We start from the raw sequence: 7,726 nt of genomic DNA on the forward strand, positions 1-7,726 counted from the left end.
TCCTGGTTACCATTGACCAGAAACTGAATTGGACTAGCCATATAAATACTGTGGCTACAAGAGCAAGTCAGAGGCTAGGAATCATGTGATGAGTAACCCACCTCCTGACTCCCTAAAGCCTGTCCACCATCAACAAGGCACAAATCATGAGTGTAACTTCCCACTTCCCACATACTCCCCACTTGCCTGGATAAGTGCAGCTCCCACACACTCAAGAAGCTTGACTCCTTCCAGGACAAAGCAGCCCACTTGATTGGCAGTACATCCACAAACATTCACTCCCTCCACCACTGACGCAGAGTGGCAGCAGTGTGTGCCTCTACAAGATGCACTGCAGAAACTCACCAAGGCTCCTTAGACAGCACCTTCCAAACTCATGACCACTACCATCTAGAAGGATAAGGGGAGCAGTTGATTGGAACACCGCCACCTGAAAGTTCCCCTCCAAGTCACTCACCATCCTGGCTTGGCAATATATCACTGTTCCTTCACTGTTGCTGGGTCAAAATTCTGGAATTCCCTTCCTAACAGCACTGTGGGTGTACCTATGCCACCTGGACTGCAGCAGTTCAAGAAGGCAGCTCACCACCACCTTCTTAAGGTCAACTGGGGATGGGCAATAAATGCTGGCCCAGCCAGCGAAGCCCACATCCCATTAATGAATTAAAAAAGACACACTCATTATACCATTAGGTAGGGAGTTCCAGGATTTTGACCCAACACAAATGAAGAAGTGATGATCTAAATCCAAGTCTATATGGTGCGTGAATTAAGATGACCATGTTTCTTTGCACCTGCAGCCCTTGACCTAGGTGGTGGAGGTGGCAGATTTTGGAGGTGCCACTGAAGATGCTGCAATGCATCCTGTGCAATTATATGCACCACAGGTATGGCACACCAATGGTGGAATAGATAAGATGTTTAGGCTAGTGGATGGAATACTGAACAAGTAGACTGATCTGGATTGCATTGAGCATCACTGCAGCTGCAACCATCCAAACAAGTGCAAAGTATTCCATCGCACTCCCAGCTTGTGCCTTGTAAGTGGTGAGAGGCTTTGGGGAGCCAGGAGGTGAGCCACTTGCCACAGAAAACCAAGCCTCTGACTTGCTCTTGTAATCACAACATTTAGGTAACTGGTCTATGCAGTCATAAACTGCTTCAGTACCTGAGGAGTTGTAAATGGTACTGAATACTGTGCAATCATCAGTGAACATACCCATTCAACCTCATAGCTGAAGGAAGGTGACTGATGAAGCAGCTGAAGATAGTCGGGCCTCGGACACTGTCCTGAGGAACTCATGCAGTGATATCCTGGGGGTGAGGTAATTTGTCTTCAACAACTATTGCTTCCAGGAATACCTCAATTTTGGAACACTTATCCCTGTTTTCAAATTCCTCCACGGCCTCGCTCATCCTTATCTCTGTAACCTCCTCCAGTCCTACTACCCTCCAAGATCTCTGTGCTCCTCCACTTCTGGCCTCTTGTGCATCCCCAATTTTCACCACTCAACTTTTGGCAGCCATGCCTTCAGCTGCCTGAATGCTTCTTCATGTCATCTCTGGTTATTTTGCCAATTACCTTAAATTTGTGCCCTCTGGATACCAATCCTGCTGCCACTGGAAATGTGGGCACAATTTTAACATTGTGTAGGTGAATGGTTTTTGAATCGGTTAAAATCAGGCCCACGGCTTCTATTTTGAACATCTATTAAAACTCCTCTTAATCTTTTCTAAGGAGAAGCATTCAGGCAGCTGAAGGCACGGCTGCCAAAAGTTGAGTGCTGAAAATTGGGGATGCACAAGAGGCCAGAAGTGGAGGAGCACAGAGATCTCGGAGGGTAGTAGGACTGGAGGAGGTTACAGAGATAAGGATGAGCGAGGCCATGGAGGAATTTGAAAACAGGGATAAGTGTTCCAAATTTCTAAGGAGAACAACCCAAGTTTCTCCAGTTTCACATAACTGAAATTCCTCATCACTGATATTATTCTCATAAATATCTCTTGCTTATTCTCCTTATTACCCTTATTATCTAACTGGTGAGAGATTGCAGAGCTCTGATGTGCAGAGGGACCAGGGTGTCCTAGTGCATGAATCGCGAAAGGTTAGTATGCAAGTACAGCAAGTAATTAGGAAAGCTAATAGGATGTTATCATTTATTGCAAGGGGAATTGAATACAAAAGTAGGGAGGTTATTCTTCCGTTGTACAGGGCATTGGTGAGACCACATTTGGAGTACTGTGTGCAGTATTGGTCACCTTATTTAAGGAAGTATGTAAATGTGTTGGAAGCAGTTCAGAGAAGCTTTACCAGACTAATACTTGGAATGTGTACGTTGTCTTACGAGGGAAAGTTGGACGGGTTAGGCCTGCATCCACTGAAGTTCAGATGAGTAACAGGTGACTTGATTGAGACATATAAAATCCTGAGGGGTCTTGGATGGATGTGGAGAGGATGTTTCCTCTTGTGGGAGAATCTAGAACTAAGGGTCACTGTTTTAAAAATAAGGGGTTGCCCATTTAAAATGGAGATGAGGTGAAATTTGTTCTCTCAGAGGGTCATGAGTCTTTGGAATTCTCTTCCTGAAAAGATGGCTGAAGCAGAGTCTTTGAATATTTTTAAGGCAGAGGTGATTAGATTCTTGATAAGCAAGGGGGTGATAGGTTATTAGGGTAGGTGGGTTGCAGATTTCAGGTTATTATCAGATCAGCCATGATCTTATTAAATGGTGGAACAGGCTCAAGGGGCTGAATGGCCTACTCCTGCTCATTGTTCATATGTTCGTACGTCCAAGGCCTTGACATTCTTTCTGTACTGTGGTGCCTGGAATTGAGCACAACTCCAGCTGATGTCAAATCAGTGTTTTATAAAGGTTTAACGTGAATTCCTTTGCTTTTATACTCCATTCATCTACTAATGAAGCCAATGATTCCATATACTTTTTAACAGCTTTAGGACCATAAGAACAAGGAGCAGGAGTAGGTCATTCAGTCCCTCAGGCCTGCTCATCCATTCAATAAGACGATGGCTGATCTGATTGGGGCCTTAAATCCACTTTCCTGTCTGGATCCATAACCCTTGACTCGCTTGTAGATCTGTCTAGCTCAGTCATAAATATATTCAATGACCCAGTCCCCACTGCTCTCTGCGGAAGGGAATTCCAAAGACTAACAGCCCTCAGAGATGAAATTTCTCCTCATCTCAATCTCAGTTTTAAACTGTACCCCCTAGTTCTAGATTTCCCCCTGAGGAGAAACACCCTCTCAGTATTTACCCTATTAAGTCCCTTCAGAATATAATATATTTCAATAAGTTCACCACTCAATCTTCTAATGAGTATAGGCCCAACCTGCCCTCATAAGACAATCTCTTCATCCCAGGAATCAGCCTAGTTAACCTTCTCTGCACCACTTTGAATGCAAATACATCCCTCTTTAAGTAAGGAGAATAAAACTTCACACAATATTCTGGGTGTGGTCTCACCAATGTCCTGTACAGTTGTAGCAATGATTCCCTACTTCTGTACTCTACCCTTGCCATAAAGATCAACACTCCATTTGCTATCTTAATTACCTGCTGTACCTGCATGCTAACTTTTTGTGATTCATATATGAGGACACCCAGATCCCTCTATTTGCAGCATTCTGCAGTCTCTTTGCCCACTTACTTAACCTATCTATAACCCTTTGCAGACTCCTTAAGCTCTTCACAACTTGCTTTCTGACCTATTTTTGCATCAGCTGCAAATCTGGCTACAATACAGTCTCTCCCTTCACCCAGCGCTGATCCCTGAGGCACTCCACTAGTTACAGTTCGACAATCTGAAAATGACTCATTTTCCTGAGTCTGTTTCCTCTTAGTTACCAATCCTCTGTCCAAGCCAATATATCACCTTGAATATTGAATGCCTTTTGAATATCCAAATACATCTATTGGTTCCCTTTTATTAACCCTGCTTCTTACTTCCTCAAAAAACTCTAATAGGTTTGTCAAACATGATTTCCCTTTCTCAAAACCATGTTGACTCTGCCTGATTGTATTAAGATTTTCTAAATGTCCTGCTCCTTCTTCCATCATAATGGATTCTAGCATTTTCCCAAAGACAGATGTCAGACTAACTGGCCTATAGTTTCCTGCTTTCTGCATCCTGTCTTTCTTGAATGGCATTGTTCCTTTTGCGGTTTTCCAATCTGCTAGGACCTTTTGATAATCCAGGAAACTTCGGAAGATTACAGCCACTGCATTTACTTTCTCTGCAGCCACTTCTTTTAAGATGTTAGGATGCAGGCTGTCAGGCCCAGGGGACTTGTCAGCCTTTAGTCCCATTAGTTTTCACAGTACTTTTTCCCTATATAGTTTATTTTATATTGCCTCTCCTCATTCTTCTGATCAATATGTATCACTTCACACTTCTCGGCGTGAAATCATCTGCCATTGCTCCAGTCTGTCTCTGGCCTCCTGAAGTCTGTTACTATCCTGCTCATTGTTTACTATATTTCCAACTTTTGTATCATTGGCAAACTTTGAAATTATGCTCTGAATACCCAAGTTCAGGCCACTAACTCTTGGGGAAAACCGTTGTATAACTCTCTACGGTCTGAAAAACTGTTAACCACTACTCTTTGCTTTTTAACACTTAGCCAATTTTGTATTCATGCTGTCATTTGTCCCTTTAATCTCACGGGCTTTAACTTTGCTAACAAGTATACTATGTGGAACTTCGTCAAATGCCTTTGTTATGTCCTCATAAACAGCACGAACCACACTATCCCCATCAAAGAGCTCAATCCATGCTGACTTTTATTAATTAGCCCACATTTTTGAAATGCCATTTAGTTTTGTCCTGCAGAGGGTTTAATGTCTTCAAGGGATATTTCTTGTTGCCTAGGATCCATCACACACTTTCAGGATTGGAGTGAAGATCTGAGACAGCCTGGACTACCGGAGGATTAAGGATGCAAGATAGCTGCCCCTAGGAAGTGAGTGTACATATGGAGGAAACTCCTGTTGTGGTTTCAGACCAGTTGAACATTGGGCGAATTCAGTGAAGGCTGCAAAATCCAATGCCCTCTGTCTCTATGAGGCCAGGTCTGTCGTGAAATGGATGTGCTCTCCAGGTCTGGCAAATAGGGCATCAGTGAGTTGTGAGGCGCAGTGGTGTGTGGTTGCTTGTGAGATGCAATGTAAGTCTGCATTTAGTCCTTGGAATGAACCAGAAGCAGAGGCTAAAGGCCACATGAATTTGATGGCTACTAGCAGGGGATGGTGACCAGTACTGTGGAAGTCCAAGGTGTTCAGTAATGAGGGCACTGAAGGGCTGGAGAGTTAGCACTGGTTTGCAGTCACCTTGAGGTAGCTTCATCTACAATGGTAAATCCTGTGCTGAAGGCCTTGCTTCCTGCCTCTCTTGCCTCACCTGTGCTCTTTTGCTGCTCTGGTTCCACCTTTCCTGTGGAGGTGTTGCCCTTAATCACCCAAAATCTGACCGTTGTGCTCCTACTGTCAGCTTTCAGACAGGTGGCTGCCCAACTGACTTTGAAAGTCTTTCCTCCACTATTCTGCCCTCATGATGCCAGGGGGTGAGGACTTTGTTCAATGTCTTAGCACCGAGTGCCTACTCTCCCAACCACCTGCATACACAAAGGCCAACCCCCTTGCCAAATGCTGGGCTGCTTTCGGCCCACTGACCTCTTATGGGACCTCAATGAGGAGGGGAGCAGGACTGCGTCCTGTCCTTCTCCCTGCCCTGAGTAACATTGTGGCATCAGTATTCTTGGGCCACCCACCTCAATTCCTGACATTGGGATGGGGGAAAATTCAGCCCAAAGAACTTACTAGTGCCACTTCAACAGGCTTGTAACTCCTAATCATGCTATGCACCAAATCCCCTTGGCCTGAATCTTCGGCTCAGTAAAATGGCACAGGGTGATGTCGGACATGTGTCTCAATATCACCGTGCATCATTTAGATTTTGTTTGGCGGGCGGGCAGCCAAATCGGCTGCGCGCCCGCCAAACTGTCAAAGGCCTATTAAGGCCATTTAAAAAGGCAATTAAGCAATTACCTGAGCTGCCCGACCAACCTTAAGGTTGGTGGGCAGGCGAAGAGCCCAGGCGACCTTCACAATTTTCATGGAACCTCATCCACAGGTGGGATGAGGGTTCAGGAATGATTTTAAATTTTCACACAAATTTTTATTAAAATTAATGCACATGTTCTAGCTCATGTGACAGTTTCACATAAGGGGACATGTCATAAAAATTAGTTCTCCACTTTATTGACCTTTTAAAACTTACGTCCCTGAGGCACCTCTGTGCCTCGGAGGTTTCTGTGCTCTTTCGTGCGCATTCGCACTCCCAATTCAGGCAACCCCAACCCTGCCTACACAGGGCCCGCCCATGTAAAATGGAGGTATGGACCCGATCGGGGGCACCAATTGGGTCAGAGCCTGCCCACGCCTGCCCCGCACAACACCACCGCCCCCCCCACCCCCAACCCCTTACAGGGGCAAAATACTACCCCTTGTGTATTGTGAAGAGCTAATAAAAACGTAGAACACTCAATGTGATGGTGCCTTAATAAATATAATCTGTTGGGCATTGCATGATCAATTAATTATTTAGTAAATTTAAAATGCAAAACACTAAACTTTTGTTTTAAAGTAAATGTGAACTAAAATTATAAACAGTTGGTAACCTGTCCCCTCATTGGAAACTAAATGTGCTTTGTAGCGTAAATTAACTGTGAAAAATAACTAGTTATGAAAGACTTAACAGTATTTATTTCAAGGCTCCTAGGTCATTCGTACAGAATGTCCTATATTGGGACAAATATATTCAAAAGAATGTGTCTTGTTTTGAAAAATAACTGCTGCTGGGAAATGGGGAAGTGGGATGGGGGAGGGTGTGTGGAAGAGAAGCCATTGTGGAAGGGTTGGTGTGTCTGCTTTTTACGCTTGACATTCACTGGTCCTACTTTTTGCAGTCAGTATGGCTCAATAGCACATCAAGGAAACTGGGGACTAATGGCTTAACTGAATTATACCATTTGGATTACTTGCAGCGCTTGCACGTTTTATAACTTGTTCTGACTAAACTGTTGGGCTTTGTCCTGTAGCTTCCAAATATTTTTCACTTGCACACTTGTAAACACAAGTCATCTTCAAGTTTGATTTGTGGGGGCAAACAAATCCAAACATATTATAAGATAGGGTATGCAGGAGTGATTTGCAATATGCAGTTCTGGGAAAATAAAATGATTTATTTCCCTCACAGGGGCACACTTACTTTCATAGCACCTCACTGTGAAAGAACTGCAGATAATGTGAGCTGTAAATGCTCTTGTGCAGCATTTAGTACTTTTGAAAATTGGCGCCATCGTGGTTATTGTACAATCAAAGACAGCTGCTTAATAATCTCATTCACTCAAGAAGACTGCTGTGGTTTAAAAAACTTGAATGTATTTCAAAATATATCAGGCAAGCCATAGCTTAAACTACTTGTATTACTAGAAACATTTTCCAAGGAGAGATAATTTTACATTTAGTAGCAAAACTTGCTCCAGACTAAAGCTGCAGTGAAATCTCAGAGGCTGCGGTCTGACAAAAATTCTTCCCTCATGACATGCTGCTGGAATTTATTCAAAGGTTATTGCAGCTGAGATTGGGCATAACCTCTCATCAAATAATGAAAATGTTAATTAATATGCAATTGCATAATCTAAATAT

This window comes from Carcharodon carcharias, chromosome 4 (assembly GCF_017639515.1).
Source record: "Carcharodon carcharias isolate sCarCar2 chromosome 4, sCarCar2.pri, whole genome shotgun sequence".
NCBI classification, from domain to species: domain Eukaryota; kingdom Metazoa; phylum Chordata; class Chondrichthyes; order Lamniformes; family Lamnidae; genus Carcharodon; species Carcharodon carcharias.